The sequence below is a fragment of the Loxodonta africana genome, chromosome 20 (genome assembly GCF_030014295.1).
Source record: "Loxodonta africana isolate mLoxAfr1 chromosome 20, mLoxAfr1.hap2, whole genome shotgun sequence".
NCBI lineage: Eukaryota > Metazoa > Chordata > Mammalia > Proboscidea > Elephantidae > Loxodonta > Loxodonta africana.
In genome coordinates, this window is record NC_087361.1 from 57,026,704 (window position 1) to 57,048,726 (window position 22,023).

The window sequence follows — 22,023 nt, forward strand, 5'->3', positions numbered from 1 at the left end:
TAAGGGAGAAAGAAATTCAGGAAGACTTTAAAGTGCCTCGCCCTTCATAGCATTTATCATTATCTGATGTTGTAAACTAGACCCTGTGGACTGTCTGAGTTACCCATAGAAAAATGAACTCCTTGAAGACTTTGCTGGTTTTGTTCTTCATGGTATTTCCATAGCTTAAAACAGTGCCTGACCCTTATTAAATATTCAGTCAACATTTGCACCACCATCTGTCTGTCAGTTTGTCCTGATGTGGTGGCTTGCATGTTGGTATGATGCTGGAAGCTATGCCTCTAATATTTCAAATGCCATCAGGGTTACCCATTGTGGACAGGTTTTAGCAGTTTCCAGACTAAGACAGACTAGGAAGGAAAGCCTGGTGATGCACTTCCAAAAATTAGCCAGTGGAAATTCTATGGATCACAATAGAATATTGTCCAATTTAGTGCTGAAAGATGAGCCCCCTAGGTTGGAAAACACTCAAAATACACAGTAGCCACCTCAATGAACTCTTGAGCATACCAAGATGGTGAAGACAGCTCAGGACCAGGCAACATTTTGTTCTGTTGTACATGGGGTTCCCGTGAGTCAGAGCTGACTGGATGACAAGTAACAACATTTGTAAATTAATTAGTGAATGGGCAGGAATACTCTTTGCCTCAGGAAAGAAATGTAGGAGAAATATCAAGATTGGATGCAGAGGTAGGAAAGAAGGCACAAAGGTAAGGATTCAGGTGAATATGAGCTATCTGGAACCTGGGAGGAAAGCCAGGAGTTGGCTGAAGATTCTGGACTTATGGTGTCACCGATGTGTTCGTGGAGAATGAGGTCACTCACGGAGGATAGGAAGAGGTGCTGGTCAAGAATAAAAGAATTAAAGGATAGGGAATAAACAAATGAGCTGAGGGGTCAGGGAAAGAGACTGGGCTAAGGCAAGAGATGGAAAAGACACGTCCAAGGAAAACCAGACCAGTGTGTGTCCTAGAACCACGGAACGGGAAAGCTTCAAGAAGGGTGGTGTCAAGCAACAAAGAAACCCTTTGGCATTGTACTTTGTGGTCCAAATTTTAATGGAGAGATGGGCTGTTTGCTGGAGTGGTGGGCTGCAGCTGGCTTGCAAGAGCTGATTGGTATAACTTTTCAGGAATTTTTGAGCTGGTTGTCAAACATAACTACTACTAAAGCTTAAATTTTGCGAGCTTACCATTAAATGGATTTTATCAAAAACAAAGGTAATAAATATTCAAAATTCATCATTTCCTAATTATTTGACTACATATTACCATTATCTATGCCCTTGAGGTTATTTATGTCCATTGTATCTGTATGCTGCACAAAGTACATAATGGTGTGCTACCATACACCTCTTCCCAACTGTGTTCAGCGATATCACGTTGGCAGCTTGAAACTGGCCATGGGGAGTGTTTACACCGTGGCAATTGGCGAAGGCTACACATTAAGGCCCTTTCTCTCCAGAGAGCTGGTTGTTAGACATTTAGCAGCACACCACTGCTTGAAGAGAAAAGGAAGGATCCTGATAGGTTAGGGGAGGTAGGGGTAAGAAGCCACTGGAGGCGGCAGTGGAAGTGTTGGAGACAAATGGAACCCTGGTGAAGTAGGAATCTGAGGAGGTAGTGGGCTGGGTTCCAGAGGCTGGATAGAGGGAAACCCTACTGTCCACAAACATGGCTGGATAAAGGGAAGGTCTACTGTCCACAGATATGACAGAGGCCTGCTTCAATGTATAATAAAATGTGAGACTTTTTCAGTCACACACTCAGCGAGACTATTTGGTCCTCTTTTAGTCAACTTCCCTTTGTAATACTCACCTACGAGCATTTTAAAAAGTTGACTTTAAGCATTCTTCCATCTCAGCAAAACAGAACACCAATCTGTGCATCTCACATAAACCCTCTTCCTCGGTTACTTGCTAGAGATGCAATTTTCATGTGTGATGGTTGTACCTCAAGATAATTGTGGGGAGCTAGACCGCTTCAATAAGGTCCCTGGGTGGCACAAAAGATTGGCACTCAACTACTAACCTAAAGAGGTTGGTGTTTTGAACTTACCCAGCAGCACTGTGGAAGAAAGGCCTGGCAATCTGATTCCATAAAGATTACAGCCAAGAAAACCCTATGGAGCAGTTCTACTCTGCATCGCATGGGGTTGCCATGAGTCAGAATCAACTGGATAGTAACAGGTTTGGACGATTTCAATGGAATATCTGGAGATCCAATTCAAATGCCATTAAATCAGTTAAGTATATACCTAGAACAAATTGAAAGAGGGAACTCAGTGTTTCTCAACTTTTTTAAGCCCTTGTTCCTGCTTTTGAGAAGCATGCAAAACTCACATCCTCTAAAAATATTAGCTGAATTTTAAATTAAATTAAGCATAACCAGACACACACACACACACACACACACACACTCACCCCCATGGGGCAACGTAGAGCATTGTTTTTAAACTACGTATGCCTCCCCTCCTTTCTTCAGTCTTCTAATATTGTCTCTTCTTGAGGGAGTGTCTTTTGAGGAAGATAGCCCCTACCAACTGAGACTTGTAGGATTTAGTAAACAGAATGATAGAGGTCAAACAAGTTCATCTAAAGGGCAAGGTGAAACCAAAGCCAAAGAAGCACAATGTCTAACCCCCTACATCATCAGTTATTTACATCATTGTGTTAGGCCGTGTTCTCTAGAGTGGCAAAACCAGTAAATCTTGTCCATATAGAGAGAGAGAATTCTATTAAGGAAATGACTCATGCAGTTGTAGAGGCTGGAACATCCCAAGTCCGTGGATCAGGCTGGAGGCTTCTCCTGATTTACATAGCCACAGGAGCTGGTGAACCCAAGATCTGCAGGTCAGACAGCAGCGCTGTGGCTCACAGGCTGCAAAGAGCCACGAACCCCAAGATCTGCAGGCAAGACTGCAGGTAAGCTGCTAGCTCAAGTCCCAAGAACTGGAGGTCAGATGAACAGCAGCCAGCTGCAGGATCCAGAGTGAGCAAAAAGCCCACGAGCCTTGCCAGAAAGTCCACCTATATTGGATGCAGGCCACATACCTAAGGAAACTCTCTTTCAACTGATTGGCTACTCACAGCAGATCTCATCATGGAGGTGATCACATTATATCAGATCTCATTGTGGAGGTGATTACATCATTATACGACTGCCCAACTACATCATAACTGCCAAACCACCAAGAATCATGGCCCAGCCAAGCTGACACACGACCTCAATGATCGTGATCATGTACTCTCCCATGTTGTTGTCCAGGTAATTTAGACTCATGACAACCCCGTGTGTCAGAATAGAACTGCTCCACAGGGCTTTCAAAGCTGTGGTCTTCTGGAAGCAGATCGCTGGGCCTGTCTTTCCAGGAGCCTTTGGGTGAGTTTGAACTGCCAACCTTTTGGCTAGTCATTGAGTGCTTAGCCATTTTGTGCACCCAGGAACCTACACTGCCCTATAGAAGCTTGTAATTCTATTTTGTTCTATCTCCTGCTTTTTCCACTTACAATGACTTTGCATGACAGTTCCAGATTTCACCATCACCCCTATAACTGTCACTCCCAGTGACTTTAATATTCTATTGTATTAACAGAGCTCAGCCTGCCCATACATTGCCCCACAGTTGGGCACTTGGGCTGTTTCCAATTATTCATTTTAATCCATGGCAGGACTCAAAACGTCTTTTTACAAATGTGTTTGTTTCCTTGGAATTATTCCTTGGGACATTTTTCCCCAAGAGGCCCCTACTGGGTCAAAGAGGATAATTTTTTATGACTTGTCCCATGTTGCAAAATGACTTTTTACAAAGATTTTTTGTTTGCTTGTTTTTAGTTTATGGTGCCACCAGCAAAGTATAAGGGTGTCTGCTTCCCTAAAGCCTTGTCAACCACAAATTTTATCACTATTATTCATTTCTCCTGGTGTTCTTCTGATCGTAGCATAATTCCATGTAGCTAAAGAGGTGGTGGAATCAGAAAAGATCTTCTGCTAATTAAAGCCTGATGTGGCAACATGTGGTAGGTTTTAACGTATACTGTAAAAAGTTAAGAAACATTTTATCACCCACAAATAAAAAAAAAAAAAGGGAGGAGCGTACATTGGCCGGTCTTCTAAAGGGCTTGGGATAAGGGAGAGAACAAATTAGACTATACCCATAAACTGCAAAATACATTGTCAAATAAAATAAGAATGTAAATATTCTTACTGTTATTTTCAGCTCTTTGTGAAACAAAGTAATTGCTGGAATTATTACCCAGTCTGGGAAGCCGTAGGGTAAGCTTTGTTTCTCTTATTTCGGTTGAATACGTTAAATTGAATAGACTGTGTGGGGTCTTATCTTTCTCTCTACTTGGCTGGAGGTCTGTTTTCTCTCTCAATAACCGTAATCCAAAATAAGAGCAATGACAACAATATTGAGTTGGCTTTTGCATTTTTTAGGAGTGCTCATTGCTGATACAATATTCTGTAAACACCACGTGTCAATCTCCCTGGTGTTCCTAACAGACAATGGAATAGGCAGCACATTCCTTTAAGAAGACTGCTGTGTTTACAATTCATTGTGTTTGGACGTTTTCAAGGTATTTCCTCTAAAGTGGCAAGATTTGCATTTTTAGGTTTCATGGAGAATCCTCCTCAGTGGAAGCAACTGGAATCAACAGAGCCACCAGATAATCTCACAAATTGCTGTTTCGGGCGGTTTGAATGCATCCAGCAGTTCCGAGGGAGAAAGTCCTGGCGATCCGCTTCCAAAAGGCCACAGCCAAGAAAATCCTATGTGGCCCTTCTACTGTGTCACATGGGGTCACTATGAGTCGGAATTGACTCGACAGCAGCTAACAGCAAGGACAGAAAGAAACGTCCCTAAGCCTGCTTATGTTGTGTTTCACCTCTAGGTGCTTACTAAGTTTTTAACTTCTGTGACCTTGGCTTTTTAATCACAATCTAGCCGACTACTGAGAGGTTGTCCTTTGCTTCCAGAACGTGTTTAGCATGGTGAGGTTCCCTAACGCGCATTTACACCGACTGACTGGGGACCCCTATCTTTGAAACAGAGCCTGTGTCTACAAGAGCAAAGTACAGTATGGAGGCACTTTCCAGATAACTCGGACCAAGAGAACATCCTCTGCCTGCAATAGAGAAATGTGTTTCCCTTCAGGGGGTGGAATTAAATTCCATGGACGTTACTTTTTCTTTCTGAGACAGGAGAATGTATTTGTCTCTGTTTTAGCTTACTCGACGTCCATAATGTATTTGACACACTCTTTCCATCTTGGTATCTGTGACCCTTTTCTCTGGTTCTTCTATTCTTGGATGACTTCTGGTCTAGAATCTTCTGTGGCTCCTCTTCTTCGTCCCTCCTCCCAAATGGCGGTGTGCACCAAAGCTCAGGCATTGTTCTCAGTGTGTTGGTAGCTCCCCTCATCTGGGTTTCACTTTCCGGGATTTCAGTTACCTGAGGTCAACCTGGTCTGAAAATGTTACATTTGTACGGCGATGAAATCTGGTACCTTCCCTCTCTGTCCCACCCAGGGACCACAGTTGAATGTTTATCACCGTATATTGTTATAATTGCTCTATTTTATTATTATTGTTGTTAATCTCTTACTATACGTAATTTATAAACTAAACATTATCACTGGTATGAATACATAGGACAAAACATAGTACATTTAGGGTTCAATACTCTCCGAGGTTTCAGCCATCCACAGAGGGGAGGGGAGGATCTTGGAATGTATCCCCTGTAGATAAGAGGGGACTATTGTATTCCTCCAGAGAGCTCATCCATCTCAAAGCTCCTTCTGCCACCTCTGGGCTGAAACTCCTAAATGACATTCCCATCACTTTCCTCTCCTCTGGTCTCCAGTCCCACATCTTCTTGTGTGTGTCCACTGGACATTTCCATTTCTGTGTTTCCCTCATCATTGCCTTCCACCTAGCAGGCTCGAGAAATCACCTTCCTTCCTACTTTGCTCAGGTCAGCTAGTTCTCTCAGCCTGAGCTCTCTCAGTCACCCAGACTCTTGACTAGCCCTTCTCTTCATCCCCACATCTGGCTGGAGTTACTTCAAAATGTCTCTCACATTAACCTTTCCCCTCTCTGTTCAATTTGCCACTCTAGTTTAAGCTCCCCGTCTCTCTTACCCTTTGAGCCAAACATTCCCACCCCAGTGTCAGCAGAGCTTCCAGACTAAAATGGACTAGGAGGAAAGGCCTGGTGATCTATTTCTGAAAATTAGCCAATGAAAACCCTATGGATCACAACAGAAAATTGTCCAACTCACTTGGTTTGGACATGTCATCAGATGGATGGATCACTGGAGGAGGATCATGTTTGGTGAAGTAGAGGGCCAGGGAGGGTGAGGGAGACCTCAAGTAGAGGGGTTGGCACAAGAGATGCCACAACAGACTTGAACATATCAGCTATTGTGAGGATGACACAAGGCTGGGTACCATTTTTTTCTGTTGTACATAAGGTCATCATGAACTGGAATTGACTCAATGGCAATTATCTCTCTGTCTTATAGGAGCCCTGGTGGCACAGTGGTTAAGTGCTCAGCTGCCAATCTAAAGGTCAGCAGTTCAAACCCACTAGCCACTTTGTGAGAGAAAGATGTAGCAGTTTGCATCCGTAAAGATCTATGGCCTTGGAAACCCTATGGGGCAGTTCTACTCTGTTCTATAGGGTCCCTATGAGTCAGAATCAACTCAACCGCAATTTTTTTAAATCTGTCTGTCTGTCCATCCGTCCGTCTGTCCATCTATCCATCCATCCATCTATCCCTGTTTTATACCCATGCAATAGTGTGCTGGAGCTGCCATATACTAGCTCTCAAGAGCTGATTGTGAAATTTTCAGGGAGTTTGTGAGCCAGTTGTTAAACACAACCATTATTAAAATTAAATTTGATAAACTTTCAATTAAATAAATAATGTTAAAAAGTTAATACTCGTAACCCCAGTGCCAGTGCTGTCATAGCTTACCAATTATTTTACTATTACTTATACTCTTGGGGTTACTTAGGTCTATTTTATCTGGATGTTAGAAATACTATATAATGGTATGTTACTGCACATCTCTCCCAGCTCCGTATCCAGTGACATTGTGTTGGTAGGTTGAAACTGGCCATGTTGGGAGTATTTACACTATGGCAATTGGCAAGTGCTACAAAATTACAGCTTCTCTCCCTTCCCCCGGGACAGCTGGTTGTTCAACATTTACCAGCACACCACAGCACCATACCGCCCTTGTATTCCTGTGTCTGGGGCTCTGTTCTTTTCCTTTTACCTAGCATGTCTTCACCTTTTCCCTCAATATAAACTCTTTACTGATCTATGAATATCCAGTAAATCTTTCCTTTCCAGGACATCTCCAACAACACTCGCCTTCAATTCACCTAGTTTTTCATTCAAATCCCTGAAGCCTTTACAGCCTGAACCATACAACCCAGCACTAAATAGGATGTTTTTCATTAGCTAGTTTTAACTAATCAATTTGATCATTCATAATTTTGTCATGTTCATTTACGGCCTCCCATGTGAAAAAAAAAAAATTTTTTTCTTTATGGGCCACTCCCTGTACCAGTTTCAGCTCTGGATTGCACCCTTTATTGTGTTTCATATACTTGTCTCCACTAATAGATTCATAGACCTTCGACGCCACCAACCACCTTACTTCAACATCCCTTTTGGGTTCTGGTGCAATGTTCTGCCCCTAACGAACTCAACATCTATGTATAGATTGACATACTTGGTAAGTAATAGGTGCTCAATAAATATCGAGGTTGACTTGCTAAATTTCAGAAAGGTGCCTTTGTTCAAGTTGCTGGAATCTTTTGTTTCAAGTGCCATGAGGAGGAGGAAAGACGACAAGATGACGTGGAGACCTGAGTTCAATACCATAGAGCCACGAGTCAGCTCCATTCTTCGGTCTCCGTATTCCTGTGATGCTATTTGTCTTGTGTACCCATGAACCCCATAGTTGTAAAGATCAAAGAGAAAAGTATGCAAAAGTGCTTTGTAAACTGTTCTTTGAAGGCATGGACCAAGAGCCCCAGTGGCCCCCACCCTCCACCTTGTATACTCCGAATTATCCCCTCATTAACGACCTGTGTTATGCAGAAGACACAACCTTGTTTGCTGAAAGTGAAGAGGACTTCAAGCACTTGCTAATGGAGATCAAAGACCACAGCCTCCAGTATGGGTTGCACCTCAACATAAAGAAAACAAAAATCCTCACAACTGGACCAATGAGCAACATCGTGATAAACGGAGAAAAGGTTGAAGTTGTCAAGGATTTCGTTTTACTTGGATCCACAATCAACAGCCATGGAAGCAGCTGTCAAGAAATCAAAAGACGCGTTGCATTGGGTAAATCTGCTGCAAAGGACCTCTTCAAAGGACCTCTCTGAAGAACAAGATGTCACCTTGAAGACTAAGGTGTGCCTGACCCAAGCCGTGGTATTTTCAATCGCATCATATGCATGTGAAAGCTGGCCAATGAATAAGGAAGAACAAAGAAGAATTGATGCCTTTGAATTGTGGCGTTGGTGAAGAATATTGAATATACCATGGACTGCAAAAGAACGAACAAATCTGTCTTAGGAGAAGTACAGCCAGAATGCTCCTTAGAGGCAAGGTTGGCAAAATTGCGTCTTACATACTTTGGACATGTTGTCAGGAGGGATCAGTCCCTGGAGAAGGACATTATGCTTGGCAGAGTACAGGGTCAGCGGAAAAGAGGAAGACCCTCAACGAGGTGGATTGACACAGTGGCTACAACAATGAGCTCAAGCATAACAACAATCGTGAGGATGGCTTAGGACCAGGCAGTGTTTCGTTCTATTGTGCATAGGGTTGCTATGAGTCGGAACTGACTCAAGGGCACCTAACAACAACAACATCCCCTCAGTTCTCTGTGAGCAAGAATCGGAGTGCTGATTTAAATAGACTTCATTTTTCAGAGCAGTTTTAGGTTTACAGAAAATTTGTGCAGGAAGTACAGAGTTCCCATCTCTCCCCTCTCTCCTCTGTGCAGTTTCTATTATTACCACCTTTTATTCCTGTGATACATTTGTTACAACTGTTGACTGATGTTGTTACATTATTACTAACTAAAGTCCATGGTTTACATTAGGATTCACTGTGTTGTACAACCCTATGGTTTTGACAGATGCGTAATGTCATATGCCCACCCTAACAGCATCAGGCAGGGTAGCTTCAGGGCCCCAAAAGCGATTCATCCCTTTCCTCCTTCCCCGATTCCCTGGCAACCACTGATTTTTTTTTTTTTTTTTTTTTTTACTACAAAGGACTAATTTATACCTTCCTGATTGGAGGCAAAAGTCCCTGGGTGGTGCAAGCAGTTTGTTTTCGTCTCCTCACCTAAAGGTTGGCAGTTTGATCTCACCCTGAGGCACTGCAAAAGAAAGTCCTGGTGATCTGCTTCTCAAAAATCAGCATTGAGAACCCTATAGAGCACAGTTCTCCGACACATATGGGGTTGCCATGAGTTGGAATCTACTTGACAGCAACTGGTTTGGTTTTGGATTACACACAACTTACTCCCTTTCTTTCCTAAAACAAGGAGGTGGAGATGCCAAGATTGATATCCAAAATGGCGTTAGAAAAAAACTGAAGCCTGGGCACATTGTGGAGCCCTGGTGGCGCAGTGTTTAAGAGCTCTGCTGCTAACCAAAAGGTTGGCAATTTGAATCTACCAGGTGTTCTTGGAAACCCTATGGGGCAGTTCTACTCTGATGTGTAGGGTCCCTATGAGTTGGAAGAGACTCAACAGCAACAGGTTTGGTTTTGTTTTGGGCACATAGTAGTTATCGGTACTGAGTTGTAACACCACTTCCAGACTGGTTGTGTCATAAAACTTGTCCATAAGGACAGTGCCCATGGGTGCTTATTGATGCTTTCAACCATCCTGTGTGGAGAGCAGCGCAGGTGTTATGAGTATCACTCCCTGAGAGAGGCTCGTTGATTTCCCTAGAGTCACATAGCCACCACGTGGCCGAGCCAGGTGAGAGCCCAGGCCCTCTAAGTCCAGAACAAGCCTACGGGCTCACGCTGCCTCTCTCTAAACTGTTGGCAGCTCCCCTCAACTTTCCACCTTTTTTATGAAGATTTAAGCCCGGCTGCCTCTTTATGGCATCAGCACTGGGAGTCATGGGGATTTATTTGAAGCAGATCACCTTGACCATCACAAACAACCTCTTGGGGCCCCAGAGGTCCATCAGAGAGGGTGAGGGTGCTTACAGCACCCACCTCACAGGGCTTTGGGAGGATAACATCCTTGTCCCTGGGCTGGTGTGCCCGAGTCTCCTATACCTGGTTGGGAAACCCTGGTGGCATTGTGGTTAAGAGCTACAGCTGCTAACCAAAAGGTTGGCAGTTCGAATCCACCAGGCACTCCTTGGAAACTATATGGGGCAGTTCTACTCTGTCCTATAGGGTCACTAGTAGTGGGAATCAACTCGATGGCAACAAGTTTTGGCTTTGTTATACATGGTTGAGCTATAGTGTGATATTGTTTGTTTCATAGGCCTGTTTAATCCTTGGCTGAAGGGTGAGCCTCAGGGTGACTTAAGCACTGAGTTAAAAGGATGCCTGGTGGCCATACTCTCAGGGTTTCTCCAGTCTCTGTTGGACCAGTAAGTCTGGTCTTCTTTTGTGAGTTAGAATTTTGTTCTACATTTTTCTCCAGCTTTGCCTGGGACCCTCTATTGTGATTCCTGTCAGAGCAGTTGGCAGTGGTAGCCAGGCACCATCTAGTTGTAAAAGCATTTTCTTTTACAGAGACTGAGAATAAACACAGTTAGAAAATCCCAGGTGGGGAAGTGGAACGAAGGTGGTGTGATCAGAGAGTAGATCAGAGAAGGTTTTACACTGTGACCAGCCTGTTCTCCAGGAAGGGCCCTTAAGGAGAGGTTGTATGCATAACCAAGGTGTGGTGAACAAGTGCTTTGTTTCTGATTGATCAGTGGGGAAAAGCAATTCAGTCACTTATTTATGAGGCAAGTGATGGGAACATGGAGGGTCTGTGTCTGGCCTTGTCATAGATAAATTAGGGGCATCCGTGGGTCTTAGCTAAGCCATATGGCAGGGGTGGTTATTTTTAAGGTCCCAGGGTGGTGCAAGTTGTTTTCCATCAGCTACTACCCTTAAGGTTGGTGGTTCAAACCCACCTAGCAGTACCACAGAAGAAAGACCTGGCAATCTGCTTCCATAAAGGTTACAGTACCAAGAAAAGCCTATGAAGCAGTTCTACTCTGTAACACACGGGGTCGTCATGGGTCGGAATCAACTCCATGGCAACTGGCTTTTTAATGCTCTTTTCCTTTTTCATTTTTGTGGGTAGAACCTTCTCCCAGTTCTCCTTAAGCAGTCTGAGTCATGCGTTTCCTCTTGGGGGGAAGTTGGGAAGGAATCAGAATTGTTATGTTGGGATACAAAGAGAAAGGAGTTTCTAACATTCAAAATAGGATTTTGCAGCAGGACAATAGTCTTAAAAGTCAAACTTTGTAGACAGAGACAACTTTCAAGTTCCTTTAGCCCATCATGAGCCAAGGCTGGAGGGCTCTTATCCTAGAGTTTTTCTACCATTATGGAGGAGATAAACTTCACCCCATGACAACCAGATCTTGAGGCTGCTGCTCTCCTAACCTAAAGGCTGGCTATGTGGACCCACTCTGAGCTCTACTCCCCCTCACAGGATGGTTGAAAACATCAATAACCGCCTAGGGGTGCTGTGCTACTTACAGGGAAAATCTAAAGGAATGACTCATGAAGCCCACCCTACCTGAACCCAAGGATCTGTGTGTGGGGAGAAGAAAAGAGAGGGAAAATGACTGGGCCAGCCACCAAGTATCTGACCCACATACTCCCACCCCACAGGACCCCCAGAAACATCCAGATAGGCCTGGGGAGCTCAGAACATCAAGGCTACTGGCACACTTTCCTGGGTGGTACAATTAATGCATCGGCTGATAACCAAAAGGCTGGAGGTTTGAGTCCATCCAGAGGTGCTTTGGCAGAGGGGCCTGGTGATCTACTTCCATGAAATTAGCTACCTTGAACCCTAGGGAGCAAGGTTCTACTCTGACACACATGGGTGCTCTGTAAGTTGGAGTTGCCTCAACTCAATGGTAACTATTACTGGTATCAGTACTCTTGCTTTTGGTCACTTCAAAAATGGCAAGGGTGGATTGGCAAAAGACTGACAGAGATAAATGAGGCAAGAGACCAAACCCTAGTCCAAATCTCCCGTCTCGTAATCACAACCCCAGAGTTGATGGAAGGTGTCTTAGGCTGGATTCTCTAGAGAAGCAAAACCACGAAAGTGTACATGTGTGTACATATATATAGAGAGAGAGAGAGAGAGAGAGAGATTTATATCAAGGAAATGGCTCACGTGGTTCTAGAGGCTGGAACATCCCAAGTCTGTGGATCAAGATAGAGGCTTCTCCTGATTTGCATAGCTGCAGGGGCTGATGAACTCAAGATTGACAGGTCAGAGAGCAGGGCTCTTGCTCACAGGCTGCGAAGATTTATGAATCCCAAGATCAGTAGGCAAGATGGTAGGTAAGATGCAAGCTCAAGCCCCAAGAACTGGAGGTCAGACGAATAGGATCCAGTGCAAGCAAAAGCCCATGAGCCTTGCCAGAATATCCACTTACATTTGATGCAGGCCACATGCCCAAGGAAACTCCCTTTCAACTGATTGGGCACTCACAGCAGATCCCATCATGGAGGTGATCACAACATCATAGGACTGCCAAACCACCGAGAACCATGGCCCCACCAAGATGACACACAACCTTAACCACCACAGAAGGGTTGAGGGGCAGTTAGATAAATGAGGGAAACACAATTTAGGACTTTGGGAGGAGACAGTCTCAGAGTTTCCCGCAGCAGCCTGAGGAAACCACGGTAACTCTGAAAGACTTGTTTCTCACCAGAAAAAAGCAAAATCCTACATTAAAACCACCTGTGAGGCAGGGGGAAACCCTGGTGGTGTAGCGTTTAAGAGCTATGGCTGCTAACCAAAATGTTGGCAGTTCAAATCCACCAGCCACTCCTTAGAAACCCTGTGGGGCAGTTCTACTCTGTCCCATAGGGTTGCTATGAGTTGGAATCGACTTGACAGCAATGGGTTTGGTTTTTGATTTTTGGTGAGGCAGCGGGAAAACTCGGCTGTCTTCACTGTACCAAGGGAAGTTCTTGGAATCTCTTAAGGGTCTATGCAGAAGCTAGATAAAAAATCTGGCCAGGGGAACTTTCTAGGAGGGGGCTTCAGAGACCTTCCCCTACCTCTTCAAAGTCACAGAAACCCCACCTTTCCTCCAAGTGCCTAGCCGTCATATTGGAAAGCAACAGAGCAGAAGAGGACAGAATCTGAGTTGTCCTAAAGAAACTAGTAAAACCAGCCTTATTGGGAATTGAACTTTCAATACACTGGCTGAATGTTTCAATTGAAAGGAGACAATTTAAATGGGAAAAGTCTGAACTATTGTGAATTTGCCAGTCTTAGTCATTCCTGCTTCCATGGGTGCTGATTGTGGATCCAAGTAAAAAGAAATCCTTGACAACCTCAATCTTTTCAGCAGTCAAGAAATCAGACGACATACTGCATTGGGCGAATCTGCTGCAAAAGACCTCTCTAAAGTGTTGAAAAATAAGGATGTCACTTTGATGACGAAGGTGTGTCTGACCCAAGCCATGGTGTTTTCAATTGCCTCATATGCATGTGAAAGCTGGATAATGAATAAGGAAGACCAGAGAAGAACTGATGCATTTGAAATTATGGTGTTGGCAAAGAATATTGAATACAACAGTGGGCTCAAACATAGCAACAATTGTGAGGATGGCACAGGACCGGGCAATGTTTTGTTCTGTTGTAGATAGGGCCTCTATGAGTCGGAACTGACTTGATGGCACTTAACAGCAACATCCATTTCTTCTAAGACTGATTTGCTCATTCTTCTGGCAGTCCATGGTGTATTCAACATTCTTCACCAACACCACTATTTGAATATGCCAATTCTTCTTCTGTCTTCCTTTTTCATTGTCGAGCTTTCACATGTATATGAGGTGATTGAATAGACCGTGGATTGGGTCAGGAGCACCTTAGTCATCAAAGTGACATCTTTGCTTTTTAATACTTTAAAGAGGCCCTTTGCAGCAGATTTGCTCAATACTATATGTCATTTGTTTTCTTGACTGCTGCTTCCATGGGCATTGATTGTTATCACAATGCATGCTAATCATAAGAGTCACAGGTGGTTTTAAGGTAGGATTGTGCTTTTTTGTGGTGAAATGCAAGTCTTTCAGATTATGCACATTAGCACATAAAAAACTTTTAGAACAATCCCTGGCCTTTAGCTTGATAAATGTTAATAATATATCCTTCAGCCTTAAGATATTTTTGCTTGTGTTAAAAAGGGTAGTTGCGGGCTGGTAAAATTCAGTGTTTATTTGCAAGGCTGGATTAAAAATATTTCCAGGTACTGCCACTGGCAAGCTCAAAGGACTTTGTTCATGGGCAACCTATGTTCCCCTTGGCCTAATAAATGGGAATTTGATTCAATATTTACTATATTGATTAATTATGTAGAATAGCAGTCACTAACCAACGGAATAAGTTTAAAATATGATCCTCGAGCAAATATTTTAGAAAAGGCCTCTTGGCCTTAATTCATTTCAAAATATACCCAGCAACAATCCTACCCTGTCTCTTGCCAACACACAGGGGATGCCTTGGAGATATTTACATCCCTGGGAGTATCTGCCAACAGCCCGTTGTCTTTGCTGGGCAGTGAGAATCCCACAGCCCTTCGTGTGCCAGTCCTGGTGGAGACAGATGAGCCTGTCTTCTGTCTTCGAGCCTCCCAGGTCCCAGCCAGGTCCTGGGGTGAGCTGTGGAGCGAGGGCAGTGTGGGGCCCGACTGCTCAGGGCTGGAAGATGAATGGTTTCATCAGTTTGATGGAGAAGGAGGGAGATGGGCTGTCAGGGTTGCAAAACATCACATCTTGGCAGAAATACTTTGAAAAACAGGAGATTCCTGGAAAGCAATAATGCTGACAGTGGAGAGGGGGTTCTGGGCCTGCCAAAAAGCGAGCAGGCCCTGGTTTAGAGCAGGAGAGCACCGCCTGGGAGGGCAGGCGGCCTCCCTGCTGTCTACAAGGCTCCTGCCCCTCCTGGAGGTCTGCTCCCCCTCAGAGCAGGGGCCTGCCTCACCCGCTGAACATCCAGCTTGTTCCTGAATCTGGTCCTTGTTCAGGCGGGCCCCCCTCTCTGGGAACCTCTTCCTGCCTGCCTTCTAGCCTGATCGTTTTTTTCTTTAGGCTCTGCTCAAGAGCCTCTGTCTCCCTGGGCCTTCCTCGCCCAGGCATCTGGCCTTGCCTGACTCTCCACTGGGCCAGACATTCTCCATAGCATCCCATAGTTCTTGCTCACACACAGCAGGGCTTCGGTTCGGTGTCATTTGGAGGTGTCTTTTTTCTTTCAGAGCTGTCGTTCATCCCTGTCTGTCGGCCCCCGACTCATGGTGACCCTATGCACAACAAAATGAAACATTGGTCCTGTGTCCTGTGGCCTGGTCCTGCGCCATCTCCATGATCAGATGCAGATTGGACCTTTATGATCCGTAGGGCTTTCATTGGCTGTGTTAAATATTGAATAAAAAGTAATGGCCAATAGTGCCAGGTACCAATAGGCAGAACGATAGGGAGTTTACAAAGTGTTCTAACTCCAAAAAGACAACTTGACACTGAAGGATGTTTCTGACTGGTCATACCAGACACAACCAATCCCCCCCAGACAAGTATACCTATGAAGCCAGTGACAGAAAGACCCCCACTTTGTAAACCCTCCCTTTAATGAAGGACAACCCTAAGACTCAGTCGCTGTAATCCCCTGCTGGAAATCCCCTAAATGCCTTTAAAAACCCTGTGCTCGGCTTCGGCGGGCCCCTGCCACTTTTGGCGTGGACACTCCCGGTTCACAGACAGCTTCTCTCACACACAAGCTGTGTTAACTCTAGTTGACTCGTCAACCACATTTTTCTTTTTGACAGCTGGTTTTTAGGAGCACATCGCCAGGCCTTCCTTTCTAGTTAGTCTCAGTCTGGAAGCTCTGCTGAATCCTGGTCCGTATCACAGCAACACACAAGCCTCCACTGGCAGATGGGTGGTGGCCACACGTGAGGTGCATTGGCTGGGAATCGAACCCCAGTCTCCTGAAGAAAGGTGAGAATTTGACCATTGAACCACCACTGCCTCACTCTTTTAGAGTAAGTTTCCTGGAATGTTTTGGCTAGTCCATCGTGAGTATCCCAACAATTCTCCTCAAAGAGCTGCATGAAGTATCAAGCAGGTTCTGGCCAGTGCTCCAGTCCACCTCCTCACGGTCTCTTCTCTCCTGGGAGATCACAGGTGCTCAGAACAGACCTGGGCTGAGTGCTTGGGCTTCTCCAACAGTAGGTAATTAGACATCACCAGTTGGCATCCATTGCCAGAGTGAATCACGGGTAAAAGATTCTTCTCTAAAAGCTGGGGGGCCATGAATACAAGCCAGAGTTGCTGCTCTGTACCCCTAGTTAATGGCACTTGGTGGCCTCCCATGAGTAATGGAGATGCTGTCGTTAGCTACCATCAAGTCAGCTCCAACTCATGGCGACTTTGTGTGTAATAGAACGAAGTGTTGTCCAGCCCTGTATTATCTTCCTGATCGTTGGTACGTTTGAGTCCATTGTGGCTATCGTTTCAATCCATTGACGGTTTTCTTTGTTTTCCTTGACCCTCTGCTTTACCAAACACGATGTCCTGTAAAAGAAATGAGACTTCTAAATCGGGGGATACAGGGGACTGTCATGGATTGAAATGTGTCTCCCGAAAATATGTGTCAACTTGGCTAGGCCATGATTTCCAGTATTGAGTGGTTAGCCTCCATTTTGTGATCTGATGTGATTTTCCTGTGTGTTGTAAATCCTAATCTCTGCCAGTGGTTGATGAAGCAAGATTAGATTGTTTTTAAGATGATTAGGGTGGGATGCAATACCCTTACTCAAGTCACAGCCCTGATTAAGGGGAGTTTCCCTGGAGTATGGCCTGCATCACCTTTTACCCTGTAAGAGATAAAAGGAGAGAGAAGCAAGGAGAGAGAGACCTGACTACCATCAAGAAAGAAGAGCTGGGAGCAGAGCGTATCCTTTGGACCAGGACTCTCTGCGCTGAGACCCAGGGGAAGGTTGATGCCAAGACATGGAGATCTCTAAGGGATGCCAGGCTCATAGATGTTGAAAGGAGCAAAGACATTCCCCCAGAGCTGACAGAGAGAGAAAGCCTTCCCCTAGAGCTGGCACCTTGAATTTAGACTTCTGGCCTCCTAAACTCTGAGGAAATAAATTTGTTAAAGGCACCCACTTGTGGTATTTCTGTTACAGCAGAACTAGATGACTAAGACAGGGACCCACTAGTTACTAGTTACAGACACTTTCTCTCCATGAACTTTCTACCAGAACTGTTGAGCAGAAGCAACTGACTTTGTTGAACTACCTGTCCTCTGATTCAGTCCAGCTCATCAGAAACACAACAGCAGAAGGGCTGGCCAATAGGCAAGGAACTCAAAGGGACTAGCTTTTCTTGAGTGCCCCTTATGTGACATCTTATATATGTCAGCATGAACTTGCCCTAAATAATCCTCACACTGTAAGTGTGACCCGCAGCGCTCTGCTCTATTTTTCACCAGGTGGTAGCTGTGGAGCTAAAAGGAGAATTCCAGAAAGGTCACACATGATTCGAGAGTTTGTGATCCAAGTGGGAAGCAAGATCAATACAACGCTGCTCTTCTCTGTGTCCACAAGATGCTGCCTGGGGACAAAGACCAGAGACCGGGGTGGGTTTGCACCCATTTAGTGGTAGGGTGTTGAGCCCCTTGCTCTACATGAGGCAATTTGGAATTGGTGGATGAGGGGGAAAGGGCGATGTCCCTGGTTGCACAAATGGTTAAAGGTTGGCAGTTCAAGCCCACCCAGAGGCACCTTGGAACAAAGACCTGGCAACCTGAAAAATCAAATGTTGAAAACCTTATGGAAGACAGTACTACTCTGACACGTGTGGTTTTGGGGGAAAGGGTATCTGGGCCCGGAGACCCCTGAGTCAGACAGGACAACCTTAGGCAGAGAGGTCTGGAGATCCATCACGAGGGTGGACTTTCCTTGGTGTCTCTGGAGGCTTTCTGGGAAGCTTCAGGACAGCCAGGCACTGAGCTCTGCTCCCAGGGTCACCGGGGGCAGGCTGGAGCGGCTCTGGTATTTCTTTCCCCATCTGTGGTGGCTGAAGGAGCCCAGCCCAGAGCTCGCCTGAGATGGAATATTTGTGGCCCTGGAACGACACCGACAGATCTCACAACTTGCAAAGACCGAGGCCACTTGTCTTAACTGAAAACCTCTAGAAGCATTTCCGGCAGGGATGTTCCCCAGGTGACCCCTTTCTTGGGCTGTAAGCTGAACAAGAGGCCGAAGAAATTGTGTGTATTTTAGAAAATCTGGTGGTCACAGTTTCAGACAAGCCACTGGCCCTCCTTCCCCGAGCCCCTCAAGTGCTCCTGTGCAGATGAAAGGCCTGGGGAGACTTGGATCTACAGAAACTGTTGATTCTAAAAGGCCTGCTTTTGGTCTTAAAAGGTGTCCTTCAAATTACTCCCAGTGTTTGCCCCAATGACTTTCCAGGCAAATATAATTGGCCAGGGTTTAGAGACAGCTGCGAGGATTTTGAAGCTGCCTTTGAAAGTTAACTGCTAGTGAGTGATTTCAGCAATGACCTGGGCTCACCGATTACAGTCTTGGGGTGCATTGTGGAAGGTGCTGTTGCCAGATAGCCCTGGCAGGACGGGGGTTTTGAGCTGGTTTTTAGGCCCTGAGGCTGGCTCTGTAGCAACTAATGGCCTATGTCCATGGATGGCTGTTGAGCAAGGGGCGTCGAGTGGCCCAGCAGAGAAGGCTAATAGACTCCCAGAAGGCCTGACCCCTGCCCTGAGACTCGTTAGTGCCCTGCTGTTCCAGGCATGAGATTCAACCGTAGATGCGTGACGCCACACAGAGACTGGCTAACACCATGCTGTCCCACACACTGTCTGAATGTCCTGTCAGCAGCTCTGTTTCAAAGTGGCTGAGCACAAACATATATTATTTCCCCCAAATGCTCCTTCTCCCACCCTCCTTGTTTCTGCCAAGGTCACTGTCACCCTCCCTGGCATCCTGGCCAGAAACAAAGGGCTGTTGTTCAGTCTCTCCCTCTTCCTCCACACCTAACCACCTGCCCCATTCTAGATCATTCCTCTCCCCTCTCTTGGCCTTTGCATTTCCTTTGCCACCTTGCCCTAGCTCATCCTCTTCTGGGGAATTTCCACAGCCACCTAACTAGCTTCCATGTCTCCAACTTCTCCTCCTTGTAATCTGCAGACTCTCAGATTTCAGTGTGTGTAGCCTGCAGGTTCTCAGATTTCAGTGTGTAACCTGGAGATTCTCAGATTTTGGTGTGTGTGTAAAAAAAAAAAAAATTTTTTTTTTTTTTAATCAGCAGGTCTCAGATTTCAGTGTGTGTAACCCGCAGACTCTCAGATTTCAGTGTGTGTAACCTGGAGACTCTCAGATTTCAGCGTGTGTAGCCTGCAGGTTCTCAGATTTCAGTGTGTGTAGCCTGCAGACTCTCAGATTTCAGTGTGTGTAGCCTGCAGGTTCTCAGATTTCAGTGTGTGTAACCTGCAGACTCTCAGATTTCCGTGTGTGTAACCTGGAGATTCTCAGATTTCAGTGTGCGCTAAAATCATCTGCTGAAATGAGATACCACCTTGCATCCACTAGGGTAGCGATTAGCTAAAAAGCAGAAAATAGCAAGTGTTGACAAGGATGCGGATAAATTAGAACCTTTGTGCCCTGCTGGTGGGTACGTAAAATGGTGTAGCTGCTGTGGACTGCAGTTTGGCAGTTCCTCAAAAATTTAAACATAATTACCATATGACTTAGCAATTCCACTCCTGGGTGTATACCCCCCCCCAAAAAAAATTGAAAGCAGGGACTCAAATGGATACTGGTACAGCAATGTTCATTATAGCAGTATTCACAATAGGCAAATGCTGGAAACAACCAACGTATCCGTCAACAAATGAATGGATGAAGAAAATGTGGTCCATACGTACAATGGAATGTTATTCCTCCATAAAAAGCATGTATTGAACTTTATTCTGTTGTTTTTTTTTTTAACATGGATGAACCTTGAAAACATGTCAAGTGAAATAAACCAGACACGAAAGGACAAATATTGTATGACCCCATTTACACAAAATATCTAGAATGGGGAAATGCAAAGAGACAGAAAGTAGATTATGGTTACCGTAAGCTGAGGGCGGGGGCGGGGAATGGGAGGTATTGCTTAATGGGCACAGAGATTCTGTTTGGGGCGAGGAAAACATTCTATAAACGAATAGTGAAGGTGGTTGCACGCCATCGGGAGTGTGATTAATGCCACTGGATTGCACACCCCAAAATGGTTAAAATGTCAAATTTTATTTTGTATATATTTAACCACAATAAGAACTAATTTTAAAAAATCATCTAGGAGCTTGTTGAAAGTGCAGATTCCTGGGCTCCATCCCCAGAGATTCTGATTGGAGGGCTGGGGTATGGCCTGGGAATCTGTGTTTTAGCATGCTCCTTGGGGAATTCTCATCCAGTTGGGCTCTGGTCCACATTTTGAGAAGCTCCGCTCTCACCTTTCCTGGACCTGTGGCCAGAGTCGTCTTCCTATAAGAAAAAATATAGCAGAGCTGGAATGGGGCCTCTTCTCGGCTCAAAAGTTCCCTACAACTCCTACAATGTGTTGAAATGTGCCCCCCAAAAAGATACATCCAATTCTAAGCTCTGGTACTTCTGCACGTGCCCTGACTTGGAAATAGGGTCTTTGTGGATGTGATCAAATTAAGGATCTTGAGATGATATCATCCTGGATTTAGGGTGGGCCCTAATTCCAATGACTGGTGTCCTTACAAAGAGAGGGCATGGAGACACAGACACATAGGGGCAGTGCTGCTATGACAGAAATACCACACGTGGGTGATGTCTTAGTTACCTAGTGCTGCTGTGACAGAAATACTACACGTGAGTGACGTCTCGGAAACCCTGGAGACGTAATTGTTAAGCACTATGGCTGCTAACCAAAAGGTCAGCAGTTCGGATCCACCAGGCTCTCCTTGGAAACTGTATGCGGCAGCTCTAATCTGTCCGATATGGTTGCTATGAGTTTGAATCGACTCGATGGCAATGGGTTTTTTTTTTGGGGGGGGGGTGATGTCTCAGTTACCTAGTGCTGCTATAATAGAAACACCACATGTGGGTGATGTCTCAGTTACGTAGTGCTGCTATAACCGAAATGTTAGTTTTACCTACTGTTCCTGTAACAGAAACACCACACGTGGGTGATGTCTTAGTTACCTAGTTCTGTTGTGACAGAAATACCCCATGTGGGTGATGTATTAGTTACCTAGTGTTGCCGTAACAGAAATACCACACATGGGTGATGTCTCAGTTATCTAGTGCTATTATAACAGAAACACCACAAGTGGGTGATGTCTTAGTTACCTAGTGCTGCTGTGACAGAAATACCACATGTGGGTGATGTCTTAGTTACATAGTGCTGCTGTAACAGAAATACCACCAGTGGGTGGTTGGCTTAGGTGTCTAGTGCTGCTATAACAGAAACACCATAAGTTGGCGGGGGGAGGCTTTTAATGAACAGAAATTTATTTTCTCACAGTTTAAGAGGTTAGAAGTCCAAATTCAGAGCGCCAGCTCAAGGGTAAGGCTTTCTCCCTCTTTGGGCTCTGGAAGAAGATCCTTGTCTCTTCAGCTTCAGCTTCCTAGCTCCTTGGAGATCTCCATGTGTCTTGGCATGAATCTTGCCCCATCTCTCTCTCTCTCTGTTCACTTGTTTAATCTCTTTTTATATGTCAAAGGAGATTAA